This window comes from Melospiza georgiana, chromosome 8 (assembly GCF_028018845.1).
Source record: "Melospiza georgiana isolate bMelGeo1 chromosome 8, bMelGeo1.pri, whole genome shotgun sequence".
In the NCBI taxonomy this organism is placed as follows: domain Eukaryota; kingdom Metazoa; phylum Chordata; class Aves; order Passeriformes; family Passerellidae; genus Melospiza; species Melospiza georgiana.
The window spans coordinates 36,118,381-36,133,851 of record NC_080437.1 but is presented as its reverse complement, the minus strand read 5'-3'; positions in this window follow the sequence as shown (position 1 = coordinate 36,133,851).

The window sequence follows — 15,471 nt, the reverse complement described above, 5'->3', positions numbered from 1 at the left end:
ATATAGCAGACAAATGGCTAAGTAGATAAAATGTTTTATAAGTGTGAAAATGGGTGAAATTCCCTTTGGCCTGCTCCCAGAGGGTGCTGATGTCCAGGCTGGGAGCAGAGGAATGCTCTGGTTACTGGAGCCACATGCTGGGGCGTCCCCTGGCTGGGCTGGGCTGGCCCTGGCTGTGTTCCCGCAGCCCTGGGAGCTGACATCCCTCCAAAAGGCTCCTGAGGCCACAGTCCAGCAAGTCCAGGTGCCAGGTGCACAGCTGGCCTGGGATGCTCCCCTGTGTCCATCGGTGGAGGCAAATCTGTTCCATGCTCAGCTTTCAAAGGCCGTTTAACAATAAACATTAAAATGCCGACTGACCTGCAATGGGAGGAATAAAAAAATTGTTTGTGACATTAAGCGCCTTCACATGAAATAACTCAAGTGAACCTGGAGCAGATTTTAAGCATAAGGAGGTCCCAGGGTGGGGAAGGTGGGGATGCACACCTGGGAAAGGTCAGGCAGCTGCTGACACCTCCGTGTGCTCCCAGTTCTGACAAAAACGAGGTGGAGGCAAAGAGCTCCAGAGCCAGCCCAAGGAGGAAGAGGGGAGCTGTGCCAGTCAAAAGAGAGGAAACATTTCTATTTCTGAAAGTGCTGAAAGGCAGCAGCAGTCAGGAGGAGCAGGTGAATGAGTGCTTTGCTCTTGAATTTGCACTTCTTGTTTAAAACTTCCCAAATTTCTCCAGTCTCAGGATGCTTCCTGCAAATTTCTGTCATCTCCTGCCTGGTTTAGCTTTTCCTGGCCTTTATGGAAGCACAGGAGGAAAGCCAGCAGAGTTGAACCCTGTTTAATGGTTGAACAGTTTTTATCCTGCTCTGGAACACGGAGCAGAGATCGTTTTCATTCGTTTATTGTTTCAGCACTGGGCAAATACAAATGTTTCTCTTGCGTCCGAGGATATTTTTAATACTGCTTTTCAGATGTTGTTTTATTTTGCTTGAAACTCCGAATGCATTCTTCCCAGAATTTCTGAGCTTGTTCTTTTATTTTTTTTTTTCTAAGGGTATCCTGTCAGGTTTTAAATACAGGCTTTTCATGTTGCCAGTGAATTGCTTTGATCTGCAGATGAGAAGTGATGAGATGCAGTTTCCTCAGTGCTGAACTTTGCCAAGAGTTCCGAGCGCGCCCGTGACGGACCCGAAAATCGGGAAAAGAAAATTCCTGACTGGACTTTCCAAAGCAAAACCTTTCCCCCATTGTCTGAAAACAGAATGCCCAGAACAATTCTTTTGTGGTTTGGTGGGATGAAAGTGAATGAAGGAAAAAACAACAGTTTGATGAATGTTTTGTTTGTTTTATTTATGGAGTAATAGCTGGGAAATAAACTTGTATTCCTCTCTCTCCATGCCACATCTATCAGGGGAGCTGGCAAAGCACAGAGGGACAGCTGAGGGGGAAAACTGCCCCTGAAGTGGTCTTTAAAAATGAATCCTGAAAAGGACAATATCCAGTGATGCTGCAGGACTGGAAAATAATCCTGGCTGGGTTGGAGGAGGTCTCCAGGCCATCCCCATTCACCAGCTCCAGACTGCTCAGAGCTTTCCCTCGGTGGGTGTGGAAATCCCCAGGGATGAGGAAGGCTCAGCTCTCCCAGGGAAGACGTTTTTCCTGAAAATCCAGAGCTTTTGGTGCCTAAGTTCAGGAAACACAAACATCTCTTGGGGGGAAATGGGTCATTTTGGGCAATTCATGCCAAATTACCCAGCGGGTGGTTGGAAGAGGCAGCCCAAGATTATTCTCACAAACACCACAGTTCCTTCAGATTCGGATGAGTGACTCTTTTTAGCTTAACTGCTACTTGAATTCTGCAGCATATTCCAGGGAATAAGTAAATAAAACACCATTCATGCCATGGGATCAGCATACTAATTTATGGCCAGATCTGAAGCCTTTTCCCAAGGCAAAATACAATTAAAGCCAAGCAGAACTTGACCCGAGTGAGCACTTCAGCATTTGATCTGTGAATTTGACTTTTCTGCATTTTTATTATTTTTATACAGTAGTAAAAGTCTCTCCTGCTGGATATTTTACATTGTGCTGGATATTGAATTCCTTGCAGCAAAGGCCTCACCTCTTGAAACCTAATCTTATACAGCATGCTGTCTAAAGAACTTAATTCTTATTGGAATAAGAAGTTTAAAAATATATATTTTTAAAGCATATCCATGACATTTTGTTAACCTGGTTCTAACAGTGGTCCAGCAGGAACAGCAGAGGATGAAAAGCGAGGAATGGGCTGAGATCTAATCTGACCCAACTCATTGATTCCCTCCCTGACCTTGGGTAAGCCTTTTGACCTGCCTGGGCCTCAGTCAACTCAGCTGGAAAATTGGGTAAAGAGTGGAGCCTGTTAGAAAACCATCTTCAATTTGAACAAAGATTTCCCGGAGACCCAAAAAAAGGGAGCGGAGTCATTCCATACAGACATAATTGATTGTGCACTGCTCAAGAATAACATCCTGAGCGGTGGGATGCCGCGGATGACATCTCATTCGTCCTGCCGTGGCTGGGTGGTCTCTGGGTCCACTTTTCCTGTCTCCAGAGCTGTGTTTGCCCTTTCCCAGAGCTACCCTGGCTGTGCCTGCCCTCGGTGGGAATGTGGCTAAAATATTGCACGGGTCTAAGAAGGTGGTGGGAAGGAACGTCGGGCACTCCATGGCATGTGGGGCACTCCACGGCACGTGGGCACTCCATGGCACATGGGGCACGCCATGGCACGTGGGCACTCCATGGCACGGGGGGCACTCCATGGCACGTGGGCACTCCATGGCACGAGGGGCACTCCATGGCATGTGGGGGAACCTGCATGGCACATGGGCACTCCATGGCACATGGGGCACGCCATGGCACGTGGGCACTCCATGGCACAAGGGGCACTCCATGGCACGTGGGCACTCCATGGCACAAGGGGCACTCCATGGCATGAGGGGGGCACTCCATGGCATGTGGGCACTCCATGGCACGTGGGCACTCTATAGCACGTGGGCACTCCATGGCACAAGGGGCACTCCATGGCATGTGAGGCACTCCATGGCACATGAGGCACTCCATGGCACGTGGGCACTCCATGGCACGGGGGGCACTCCATGGCACGTGGGCACTCCATGGCACGTGAGGCACTCCATGGCACATGGGCACTCCATGGCACATGGGGCACTCCATGGCATATGGGGCACTCCATGGCACGTGGGCACTCCATGGCATGTGGGCACTCTATGGCACGTGGGGCACTCCATGGCACATGGGCACTCCATGGCATGTGGGGGTCACTCCATGGCACGTGGGCACTCCATGGCACATGGGCACTCCATGGCATGTGGGGGGCACTCCATGGCACGTGGGCACTCCATGGCACGGGGGACACTCCATGGCATGTGGGCACTCCATGGCACATGTCTCCTGGCTCGCAGCTGCCCGTACTCCTGGCTGTCCCAGCTCTGGCACTGTTTGCCCTGGGCCAAGGCCAGCTCCTGTGCCTGTGCCAGCACGTTTCAGCCACCCCGCACTCACTGATCTCTTCTCCATGGCCCATGCTGGAAAAATGACCATTTCCTTTCCCCAATTCCCACATCTGCCGTTTGTTTTGCTCCCTCTGCCCTTGCTGAGATTTGGGAAGGAGCTCAGGAATCTGGAGCGCTGCTCAAACCCAGGCTGACCTCAGAGCCTGAGTGGCATTTCCCTGGCGAGGCCTGGATGTAAACAGTGAAGGGGAAACGGGCACGTTTCTTCACTTCCATGTGTGTATTCCTAGATGATTTTAAAGAAAAATAATGTTTTTGCTCTAAAATGTCGCCCAGAGTAGGAGGGAGCTGGTATTTCCAATGGAAACCAGTAAATCCTGCCCTGCCTGTTAATTGGCTGTCCTTATCCTTCCATGAAATATTTTAAACTTTAACATTAATATTAGGTGCAAACACCTCAAAAAAAAAGTCACTCCTGCTAGTTCAAATGAAATTACTATGTGAGAATGACATTTATGTTGGAATAAAATCATCACTGTGCCTCATATAACATAATATATCCATATATTTTGCATCACAAAAAAATTAAAAAATTCCAGGCTCTGCTCTCTTTAAAAGTGCCGGCATGGAGAAATAAGAATTTTTCTTGAAAATGTTCAGTAATTTTAATGGACTATTCTGAAAACACGCATTTCATTTTGAAGGCATATTTGGCAAGGAAATTTGAAAAGCAGCGAGCACAAACACAGCATGGAAGCAAAATGCAGTGAGAATTTTCAGAAAAATACAAAATATTACAGTTTGAGAGAGGCTGGAGGATGTGCAGTGACCAAGAATTCACCCTTTTCCACCCCTTCTTTTATTTTCCAAAGAGAAAAGGACTTGATCAACCTCCCTAAATGCATTTCCCTGTGATCCCTTTTAATTGTAAATGAGTGATTGCAACATTTTTTAGGCCTATATAGAAATATCTGCACCCCTGAAATAAGGAACAGTAAAAACAATCACACCTTGGGAAAGACGAACTTAAGGAAGATCAAAGGGAGATTTAACCAGCAGAATTACTGTCCACAAAGATGCTTCCCTGCCTTTTTTTGTAGCAATTCCATGGAAATTTGGTGTTAAAATAGAAACTAGAGTTAAAACTGGGATCTAGGTCTGCTGCTGTCTATTCCTCTGGGCTTACAAGGCTAAGCAGAAGTAGAGGAATTACCCACAAATATTTGGTGGGTTTTATATCAAGAGCCTAAAATAGCTGGGTACTTATGGAATTAAAGGGAAGGGAATTTGCAAAGAGCTGCTTTAAGTCACTGCCATGCAGCTTTTTAGATTAATGGCCAGGGCTGAGGAGCTGCATTTTGCATTTCTGTGCCTTTGGAGCCGCAGGGTCCTGCTGGGAACGGGGAGGTGAGGCCGGAGGAGGTGTCAGGGCTTGTGTGCTGTGCCCTGGCCGGTGACAAGTGACACCTCCTGCCCTGTCCTCTGCTCCAAGTGCCACACGTGCCATCAGGAGCCCGCAGACGATTCTGAAAGCTTTCAGTCATTCATGTTTAATCCGCTGGTATCGCTCCCGCGTTCCTTTCTGTGCTCTTGCTCCTGGCCAGATTTCCTCCCACCGCCGAGCACCTTTGTTTAAGGTTATTTCCCCCCAGATAGATCAGGCTGCATTTTTCCGAGTTCAGGCTCGTTTGTCACCACTCAGAGAGTGGCTCTGCTTTGATGGCTGGGGCAGGAGCAGAGTCAGAGAGCAGAAGTGCCATGAGCTCATCCGTGGGGGGATCTTTGGGCAGCTCGTTGGCCCTGAGCCCCCTCTTTGCTCCACAGGCAGATAAGGCTCTCTTTCATGTGCAGGAGCCATCAGGAAAGGAAAATCCAGCGCTCTGGTGGAATGACTCCACCATTGTGGCTGGGAGACCCTGCGCAGCATCAGCTGATAGTGCCTGTCTGTGCTTCAAAGAGCTGTGACAGTGACAACACAGCTCAGGGCTCGTGGCCTTGTCTGGAGCCCTCCGTCCATCCTCAGCCGAGCACCACATGGGCTCAGAGAGTTTGAAATACAGGAATTTTTGGTATAATGCTTAAATACGGAGCTGTTTTGTGCAGAGTGAAAGGCAGAAATGCGGCTAGAAAGTGATCGAAAGTCCAGATTTTTTGGTAGAAAATAAATACAAATAGTTAAATTGCAGGGGAGGGATGAATCTTTTCTCACTGAAATCAGTGCAAAGGTCTCTTTGATTTTTGTAGAATCCTAGAATGGTTAGAGTTGGAAAGGACCTTAAAGCTGATCTAGTTCTACCCCTTGCCACGGCAGGGATACCCAGCCCCAGTGTTCTGCCTGGCCTTGGGCACTGCCAGGGATCCAGGGGCAGCCACAGCTGCTCTGGGCACCTGTGCCAGGGCTGCCCACCCTGCCAGGGAACAATTCCCAATATCCCACCCAGCCCTGCCAGGGAACAATTCCCAATTCCCAATCTCCCATCCAGCCCTGCCAGGGAACAATTCCCAATTCCCAATATCCCATCCAGCCCTGCCAGGGAACAATTCCCAATGTCCCATCCATCCCTGCCCTCTGGCACTGGGAGCCATTCCCTGTGTCCTGTCCCTCCATGCCCTGTCCCCAGTCCCTCTGCAGCTCTCTGGGATCCTCTTTATGCTCTGGAAATGACTCTGAGCTCTGCCTGGATCCTTCTCCTCTCCAGGTGATCACCCCCAGCTCTCCCAGCCTGGCTCCACAGGACAGCTGAAGAGAAAATCTGGGTTATTTTCTATTTGTAATTGATGTGGTTTGTGGTGACAAAGTTTCTGCATGGAAGGAAGTTGTACATCCCAATTTTCTTCAACTTCTTGCTGTCCCAACATTTAACTGTGAGTACCTGTTGGGCTGTAATGGTTTTTGCCCCTGCTGGGAGACTTGTCTGGGCACGCCAAAGCACCATAACTGCAAGAAGGTCCTGATGATGCTCAATTACACTAAAACCAGTGATTTTTGTAGATCCTTTTGTTGTTTCTTTTTGAGAGGTGAGTGGGGTTTTGTTCCTTTAAAAATATGGCAGGAGATTCTTCACAGTGAGAGTGTCCCTTTATTAGCAGGGGCAAAGAGGATAGAGAGAGAGACAGCAGGTAGCTCTGTTAGCATGACTACAATCAAAAAAAAAGGGAAAAATTGAGAAAAAATTCATTTAAATTCTTTAGCCTCATCAGACTGACTGTCTTCCAGCTTATGAACTAATTGAAGGGAGAATGGAAGCATAAAAGCACTTCTTGTTCAAGTTAGAGAAGTAATTAATTGATCAGATGTTGTTTCTTCAGCAATTACGTGATATTCCCCTGTTAATCAGTTGGAATTTTTGGTGTCAGTATCAACATCCAGCCTCTCCCTGTTTTCCACAGTGGATGATTGAGGTTCATTTCCTTCTCCAGGGGGACCTGTGGCTGGTTCTGACTGAGGCTTTCCAGGAGCGTTTGTTGTGTCACAGATGCCAAGGAACTCTGCAGGCTGGAGACTTTTCCATAATTAAACTCAGTGCAAAATCAAGGGAGATCTTCATCACGCTCCTTGTATTCCTATAAAATCTGTTGCCATGGGAGCTGGCATTGAATAGCAAGGTAGTGGAAATCCAGAGTGTTACATTACGTTTGCCCTGTAGCCACAGGAGGGTCCCTTAAAATAAAGTCGCCTTTTATCTTTGCTTTCTGAATAAACATAAAACTAGATTTTTAGTGCAAAATCCTGATTTCAAGGTTATTGATGCCAGACTAAATTAATACAGTCTGTGCCATAGCATACAAAATCCCCAGCAAAGCCAGGGATACTCCTGTCTTTTGAAAGCTTGACATTTGTTTTTCATAATGAACTTAAAGGTCACCAGCTACAGATGAATCAGGATATCTGCTCGAGTTTACATTTACATGCATTTTATTTTATTCCCATGTGCACTTTTTATGAGATCCATCACTGGAATAAAACTGTAGCGCTCTCTTATTATCCAGCTTTGATGGTCTAGAAGAGTTATCAACCTGCTGCCTTTAGGAGCCACCGCTGTTCTGGCTGGGATGGGCAGGGAATGAATAGCTGCCCTCTTTCCTGAGCATCACCGCCTGTTCCACCTCTAAATATGACATTAAAAAGTGTCTCTCTGTCCCCAGCCCGTAGCTCCTCGTGTCCTGACGCCCTGCTCAATCCCTGGAATGATGGCAACCCCATCTGAGCTGGTGAAAAATGCTTTGTGTGTGTTGATGCTTCTTTAATTCCCGTTTTATTTCTGCAGGAGGAGCTGTAATTAATCAAAACCCAACTTCCAGGGACTTCAAAATGCCTCATCCAGCCCTAGAATGGATGTCTCCCATCTCTTCTGCATATGAATTTTTGTTTTTGCTCAGCCTAGCAAGTGACCTGTATTGCTGCACGGATTTTTTTGAAACCAAATAACATTTTATACTTTTACCAAAATACCTGTGGAGCTGACAGAGCATGATGCATTCATTTTCCTTGATTTTGTAGTGAGGGAAAAGGCTAGCATGAATAATTCAAAAATAATGCTGAGACTGTTAAGATTTAGTACTGGAGAGGTCATCACAGTTGGGAGAATGAGCTAGGAGACTATTACTATTCCACGATCTTTGAATCTCAAGGTGACATCATTATTATTTCTCTATATCTATAATGTGGCGCTGCAACCAACTCATTGCAGTGTTTCTCATGTAGGGGAGAAAGATCAATTACATACAGACCTCAAAATGTGAACTATAAGCATAGTGTCCAATAAAACTGTCATTAACAGTCACCACAATTTTAACTGTGTGCTTCCAGGTCAAGCTGCTTTAAAAATGATAACTGACATTGAAAGGTTGAATAAAGAGCACCCGTTCCGAAGGGAATGGGGCTGCACCCAAATAAGTTGTCATTAACAAATTGGCTAATTCCCTTCTTCAGCATTCAGCACTTCTCTCCTTGTTTCTGGTTGCACATCCACTGAGAACTCTGGGAAAAAAAAGAAAATAAAATGCTGAGTTTTCCACGTGATCAGCATCAACAGTGGTGCTGGGGATGCAGAGGAAGCGTTCCTGTGCAGTTTAATTTTATTTATTCCTGTCTTGGATGAGAAACTGAAAGATGTCACCCAAATGGAAGCTGTATCATGGTGGTGCTTTAGCTGTTACCTCCCCTCTTGGTGTGCCTGTGGAAGCCTGAGTTATCCAAAATAAACACTCCCTGAGGAATCCTGAGAGCAATGTGTGCCAGCAAACAGCCACCAGCACTTCAGAGGCGCCTTCCATTGGGCGAGCGCTGCCTTGTGTGTTTAATTAAACATCCCTTTCCCTTGGAGAATATCCCCCAAGACTGCAACTCCCCCAATAAACACTTTTCCAACACATTTTGTTTTCTTTTTTTGTAATTTTCAGATGAGTCTGAGAGATAAACAAGGCATCTTTCATAATGAAATTACAGAGGAAAAGGGTTGGCGAGCCACCTGTTCCGAACACGAGGACATTTGATGTAAAAGCAGAGCTCAAATGTTTGTAAGAAATATGCTGCAACTCTTTGAGGCTGTGATTCCTCCTCTGGTTTTGAAGGAGCAAGCTGCTATCATCTTCTCTTAATTCTTTCCAGTTTTTCTTGTGGGGTGTAGGCTTGCAGCATTGGGAGAGCTCCTCGCTCCTGGATAGCTGAGCATGGAGGTGGTGCAGCATGAGGAGCACCCCAGGGCTCCAGCAGATCCTGCCCTTCCCACTTCTGGCTTCCCTCCTGTTTTTCCCCTCTTGGCTCCTTCAGAGCCACCGATGCACAGCCAGGAACATTCATAGTGCCTTGCCAAAGCCAGGGAGCTCCAGCAGCTGCTCCAGGGAGACTTCCCAGGGTATTGATGGCTCTTGGATAGCCAACAGCTCCTCCATGTTTAGGGAGGAGCATTTATTTTCCTAAATTCTGATTTACATCATTTCTATGAATTAGATATTTTTGCCGCAAAATCACAGAGTGGGTTGGATGGGAAAGGACCTTAAATCCCATCCTGTCCCACTCCCTGCCATGGACAGGGGCACCTTCCACTATCCAGGTTGCTCCAAGCCCCATCCAGCCTAGCCCTGAACACCTTATTAAAAAAAAAAATAATCATATGACAAAGAAACACAAGGAGCAAAGAGATGCAAATGTGTAAACAAAGTGCCTTTGCTATTTTGCTTGCCAGGCTCTCTGGTGTGCACAGCTGGATGCAGAGGGCACTGTGGCAGGACTGTGGGCTCCAGCCCTGCTGAACCAAAAGATTAAGAGGAGATTGGTCTGAGAAATCAAAATTATAAAGGCTGGGAGAGGCATGATCCTGCGGCAGGAAAAATAAAACAGCTGTGAAACAATGTCTCTCTAATGGCTACAGGAAAATTAAGAGAGAGCAACACAGCAGCTTCCTGGGTATTGCATTTTTCCTGTTCAATCAAACATTTATTTTCATTTTTAGCTTTTGGAGGAAAGCCACATGACTTCAGCTGCACTTCACCCTGGTTATGCACCCTGAAGTGCCGGGCTGTATGTGTCAGGTTGTTGCACACTGTGGTGCTCCTCCTCTGCAGTGGTTCATCCAGCAGGGATTCACCCCTGGGCACTGCCCTGGCCTCATCTGGGAGGGCCAGGAGATTGGAGCATCATCACCAACAGGAATGGGCTTGTAGGATACCTGAGAACTGGGGATCAGAGAATCATGGGGTGGTTTGGTGTTGGAAAGGATCCCAAATCCCACCGATTCCCACCCCTGCCATGGCAGGGACACCTCCCACTGTCCCAGGTGCTCCAGCCCCAGTGTCCAGGCTGGCCTTGGGCACTGCCAGGAATGAAGTAGCCACATGCTGGGAATTCCATCCAAGCTCATCCCCAACCCCCAGGGAACAATTCCCAATTCCCAATATCCCATCCATCCTTGCCCTCTGGCACTGGGAGCCATTCCCACTGCCAGATTCATATCACAGAGACACTAAATAGAGGAGACTAAAGAGAAAGAAAAGAAAAGAAAAGAAAAGAAAAGAAAAGAAAAGAAAAGAAAAGAAAAGAAAAGAAAAGAAAAGAAAAGAAAAGAAAAGAAAAGAAAAGAAAAGAAAAGAGAAAAGAAAAGAAAAGAAAAGAAAAGAAAAGAAAAGAAAAGAAAAGAAAAGAAAAGAAAAGAAAAGAAAAGAAAAGAAAAGAAAAGAAAAGAAAAGAAAAGAAAAGATAAAAATTTTCACTTCAATTTATTTTAATTTTAGGTTACTGCAGGATTTTACTCCCCTCACAGTTCACATTGTATTTATGTAAAAATGTTATTAAGACAAGAAGCGAAGACAGGATTGTTTCATAATATCCAATTTAAACCTACTGTTCTTCAGCTTAAGGTCATTCCCCTTGTCCTGTCCCTCCATCCCTGTCCCCAGTCCCTCTGCAGCTCTCCTGGAGCCCCTTCAGGCCCTGCCAGGGGCTCTGAGCTCTCCCTGGAGCTGCTCCTGCCCAGGTGAGTCCCCCCAGGTGTCCCAGCCTGGCTCCAGAGGTGTTTCCATGAGAGGAGACAAAGGAACCAAATTTATGGCACAAACATTGAGATCTCTGGAGACTTCAGCTTGCTCTTGTCCTTATCACAGCTCCTCTTGTTTTGGGGCCACCACACCGCAGCAAGCATTATTTATATTCAGGTGCTATCCTAAAATATGGGATTCTGCAGGTCAGGGGCCAGTTCAAATGAGTCCAGGATTTCCAAACTTAATATTGCTGTGATTTAAGATGCTATAAGGAGCTTGGGAAAAGTTTTGCTGCCTTTTAGATCACCTGAGGATTTCCTTTGGAGCCCTTGTGCTCCCTGCATAGTGCTGGATTTTGCTTGCAAAAGCCGTCTGGCTAGGGGGGATCTCGTTTGAGATTTAAAAAGCATACTAATAATTTAATAATAATGAAATCTTGCTGACAAAAATGGTGTTTTTGCAGAACCAAGCCAGGAGGAAATCCTCTTTCTGCCAGAATTTGGGCTTCATAATGTGTTTTGAAACAACACTGGAGTCCTTTCAGAAGAGGGAAGGTTATGGTGCACTGGTCCCTAAACTAACCTCAAAACCACTGACAAAAGTGTTTTAAATGGACTCTTTGTTCACCACTGTCCAAACTAGAAACTCCATCAATTAATAATGAATTTGGAAAAAGTGTTGATAAGCTACAATAATGAGAAATTGCTTTTCCTATGGAGGACATTGTGTACCCAGTGCCCGGTGAAGGATGGGATCCTGTTATCCCACCAGGAGAGAAGAGGAAAGTGGCAGAAAAGGAAAGGCTAAAGACAGTAATTAAAACCTGTTTATCATTAAAAAACAAAAGCAAAGTTCACTCTTAGCACGGGAATGCAAAGTGCAGCATTCAAGGAAATGTAAACACAACTGCAACTATTTCATTTCATGGGAGGTTTTTGTTGCTCTCCTATTAAATTTAATGGGTTGCCTCATGAGAAGCAGCTCATTAATATGAATATGAGGAGCACGTTTCAACCTGCAAACTAAACAACACAAAGATGGGTGATGTTGATTTTCCCTGGCTTTTTAAAAACATGAACTCCAGCCGTGGAAGTAGCTGGAGCCTGGGGATAAAGCAGGGAAGTGGGAATCAGGGGCCGTGCTTCTCATCCCACTCTGTGTCAGATCCCTCTGATGTGAACCCGAGCAAATCAATTAACTGCTGTTTGCTTTGGTTCCTGAACCTGCTTAAATCAACCGGCACCGCGCTGCTTATTGGGAGGCTAAATAATTGCAATTAATTACACTGGTCTCCATGAGCAGCACTGGAGTGGGGCCCCAGGGCTTGGCTTTGGGAGGCTTTGGTGTGCTGGAGTCTGGGCTGATCCAAAAGCTGATCCAAAATCCTCACAATGTCCTCTATGGGGAAAGCAATTTCTTATTATTGCAGCTTTTCAACTCCTTTTCCAAATTCAGTGTTAACTGGTGGAGTTTCTAGTTTGGACAGTGTGGTTGCATTTATTGGTGATGACTCCAACCATGACCATGGAATTTGGGGTTTTCAGTGTGTCTGCCCATGGACAAGGGTGAAAGGAACATTCCCACACCCTTGACTCCCTTTGGAAGGATGGACAATGTCCCTCCTGTGAGGGCTTGATGTTTTCAGGAGGTTGCTGCATGAAAAAAAAAAAAAAAAAAAAAAAAGCAGCAAAATCAACAAAATGCCTTCAAAATGAAATTGAAAAGTCAGACAGCAAGCAGCCAGGAAGGGTCCTATTTTTGGCCCTCAAAATATGTTAATTTTCACACATTTTTCAAATTAGGAATAATTTTCCAGAAGACTCTGGATTCCAAAGTCTCTCTTGTGATTGCACTATTTGGCCACAAGACTAGAGCTCACCTATGACTTTCAGGTGTTGTTTAGGGACTGGTACATCAAGAAACTCCAATGGTGTTTCTTTGTCACTTATTCATCAGCAAAATTCCTTATGATGATTTTAAATTCCTAAGTAGATGTGGGGCTTGTCTTAAACCCTGATAGTGGAGTTTATATATGGAGGGGCTTTGAGACATGGGAGATTTCACAAAAAAAATCATTATTTTTTTTTTCATATTAAAAAATGAAATAAATGAATAAAATCAGGTGTTATAAAATAAATTTTATAACTGAAAAGTGCCAAAAATTTAGGCTTTTGTGCTGCAGTGGGATAGGATCTGCTACATTGCTGTAAAACATTGCTTAATTCAGAGTTCCTTCAGCAAGAGCCCTCCAAAGTGGGTATTTACCCCTGAGGTGTCCCACTCCATTCCTGCTGGGAGCTCATCTCCTTGATGCCTGCAAGGTCTATCCAGGTTTTGGAAAACACATAAAGGCAGCTTGCTGAAAATGAAACGAAACCACAAAAAAATTGTTTTATGGTTTTTTTTTAAAGCTCTCATCTCAATGTAATTGCAAAAAGTTGAAGGAAGATCCAATTTATATAAAACTGACAACTGTCAGCTGTCATTGACGCAACATTTTTTGATCATTCTTTCTGGAAATATTTAAAATGAGAGTTTTATTCTGACCTTGTATTTTATGATCTGGTTCTGCTTCTGTGGGTCTCCCAAAATGGGAATTACACTCAATTCCCAGAAAATCCATTCTGTCCATCACCAGCCCAGAATTTGAGTTTTTCCTCTTTCTTTACTTCTGTGGAGGAGCTGCCACCCTGGTGGGAGTAGCAGAACTTTGGGTTGAATTTATCCCATCCCTGCCTCCATCCTGGTGGGAGCATCAGAACTCTGGGATGAATTCACCTCACCCCTGCCTCCAGACCCAAACCCTGACCCACAATCAGCAGCATTTCCTGGAGAGATGCTGGTTTATACAGGGAGGGAAGACTGGAAAAGTCTTGCCATGTGTGGCAGCCTTGGGATGGATCCCAATAAAGTGAAAAACTTCATAATAAAAACAATAAAGAATCAAGTTCATGGTAAGTCCATAAAACTTTCAATAATAATTAAACTTTTAGGATAAAGCACATAAAAGTAACTTTGAAAAACCCAGACCTGATCCTCAGCTCGCACAAGGAAAGAAGTGTGAAACATTCTACTTCTTTTTATTTTGTTACATTTTTTGCTCCATTGCGCATACTCAGGAGACCCCTTTATTTCAAATTTAAAATAGTCCATGAAAATCTGTATTGACGTAATAGCTTATTAGGCTACAAGCAAAATATTCCCAGAACTAATTTTTAATTAATATAGTTCACTGAAAACTTATAAAAGATTCATAGATAATATGATAAAAGAAATAAACATCCTCAATACCATGTTAAGTTTCTTTTCTTTGTCAAACATTGGGTTTTTTCCTCTTCTACCAGCACAATAAAACCTGCTCTTACACAATTGACTTGTCTTTGGCAGCTCTGTCAGGTGTGATATTTCCTGATCCATAAAATGGTGCTTATTAATCAGAGTCAGATTCTGAACCCTCCTGTTGCAGAATGAGGCCTGTGTCGGGATTAGCTATTTGTCGGGTGCAGGGAAACTCGGGGCTCAATCTGAGTCATCAGCAAGTTCTACTTATTGAAGAGAGCATCAGACACTTAAACAGCAAATAATAAGCTTATGAATATACTGTAAGCCAAGCAATCTATTGGTTAAACTATACCATCAACTCTTACTCATTCTTTTGGGCCTGCATTCCCTATTTGCCACGTCTCTCTGTCTGTTTGTTATCATACCCAGCTAGGCCCAAGGACAGGCTATCTTGCAGGTGCAGGACTTAGAATTAGCTACGGCCTTGTACTTTTCTAGTCTCTAGTCAGCTAAATTCTTAACACCCTCCTCTCACTTTGGGCACTGTTGCTTTGTATTTTTAATTCAGACTTTCCCTGGAGCCACTGTCCCCCCAAAGTGCTGCTCCAGAGGCCAATGAAAAGGCATCCCTGACCTCCAGGAGTTTTGTGTCACTCATAAAACCAGGCTGGGACACCTGGGGGGGCTCACCTGGGCAGGAGCAGCTCCAGGGAGAGCTCAGAGCCCCTGGCAGGACCTGAAGGGGCTCCAGGAGAGCTGCAGAGGGACTGGGGACAGGGGATGGAGGGACAGGACACAGGGAATTGATTTAAATTGAAAATGGGTAGATTTAGATAGGATTTTGGGAAGGAATTGTTCCCTGGCAGTGTGGGCAGCCCTGGCACAGGTGCCCAGAGCAGCTGTGGCTGCCCCTGGATCCCTGGCAGTGCTCAAGGCCAGGCTGGACATTGGGGCTGGGAGCACCTGGGACAGTGCAGGGTGTCCCTGCCATAGCAGGAATGATCTTTAAGGTCCTTTCCAGCCCAAACTATTGCATTTTATGATGTTTAAATGACAGGCTTTTCCCAGAGCTGATCTCGTATCTCTGCAGTCCCAGCAGGGTGAGACCCTGGGCCCAGGCCCGTCAGGGAGTTTCTCTGCAGGCAGAGGGAAGTTGCCATCTCCAGGGATGGCTTTTGGCCCTGGCAAAGGGAAGTCCATGCCAGG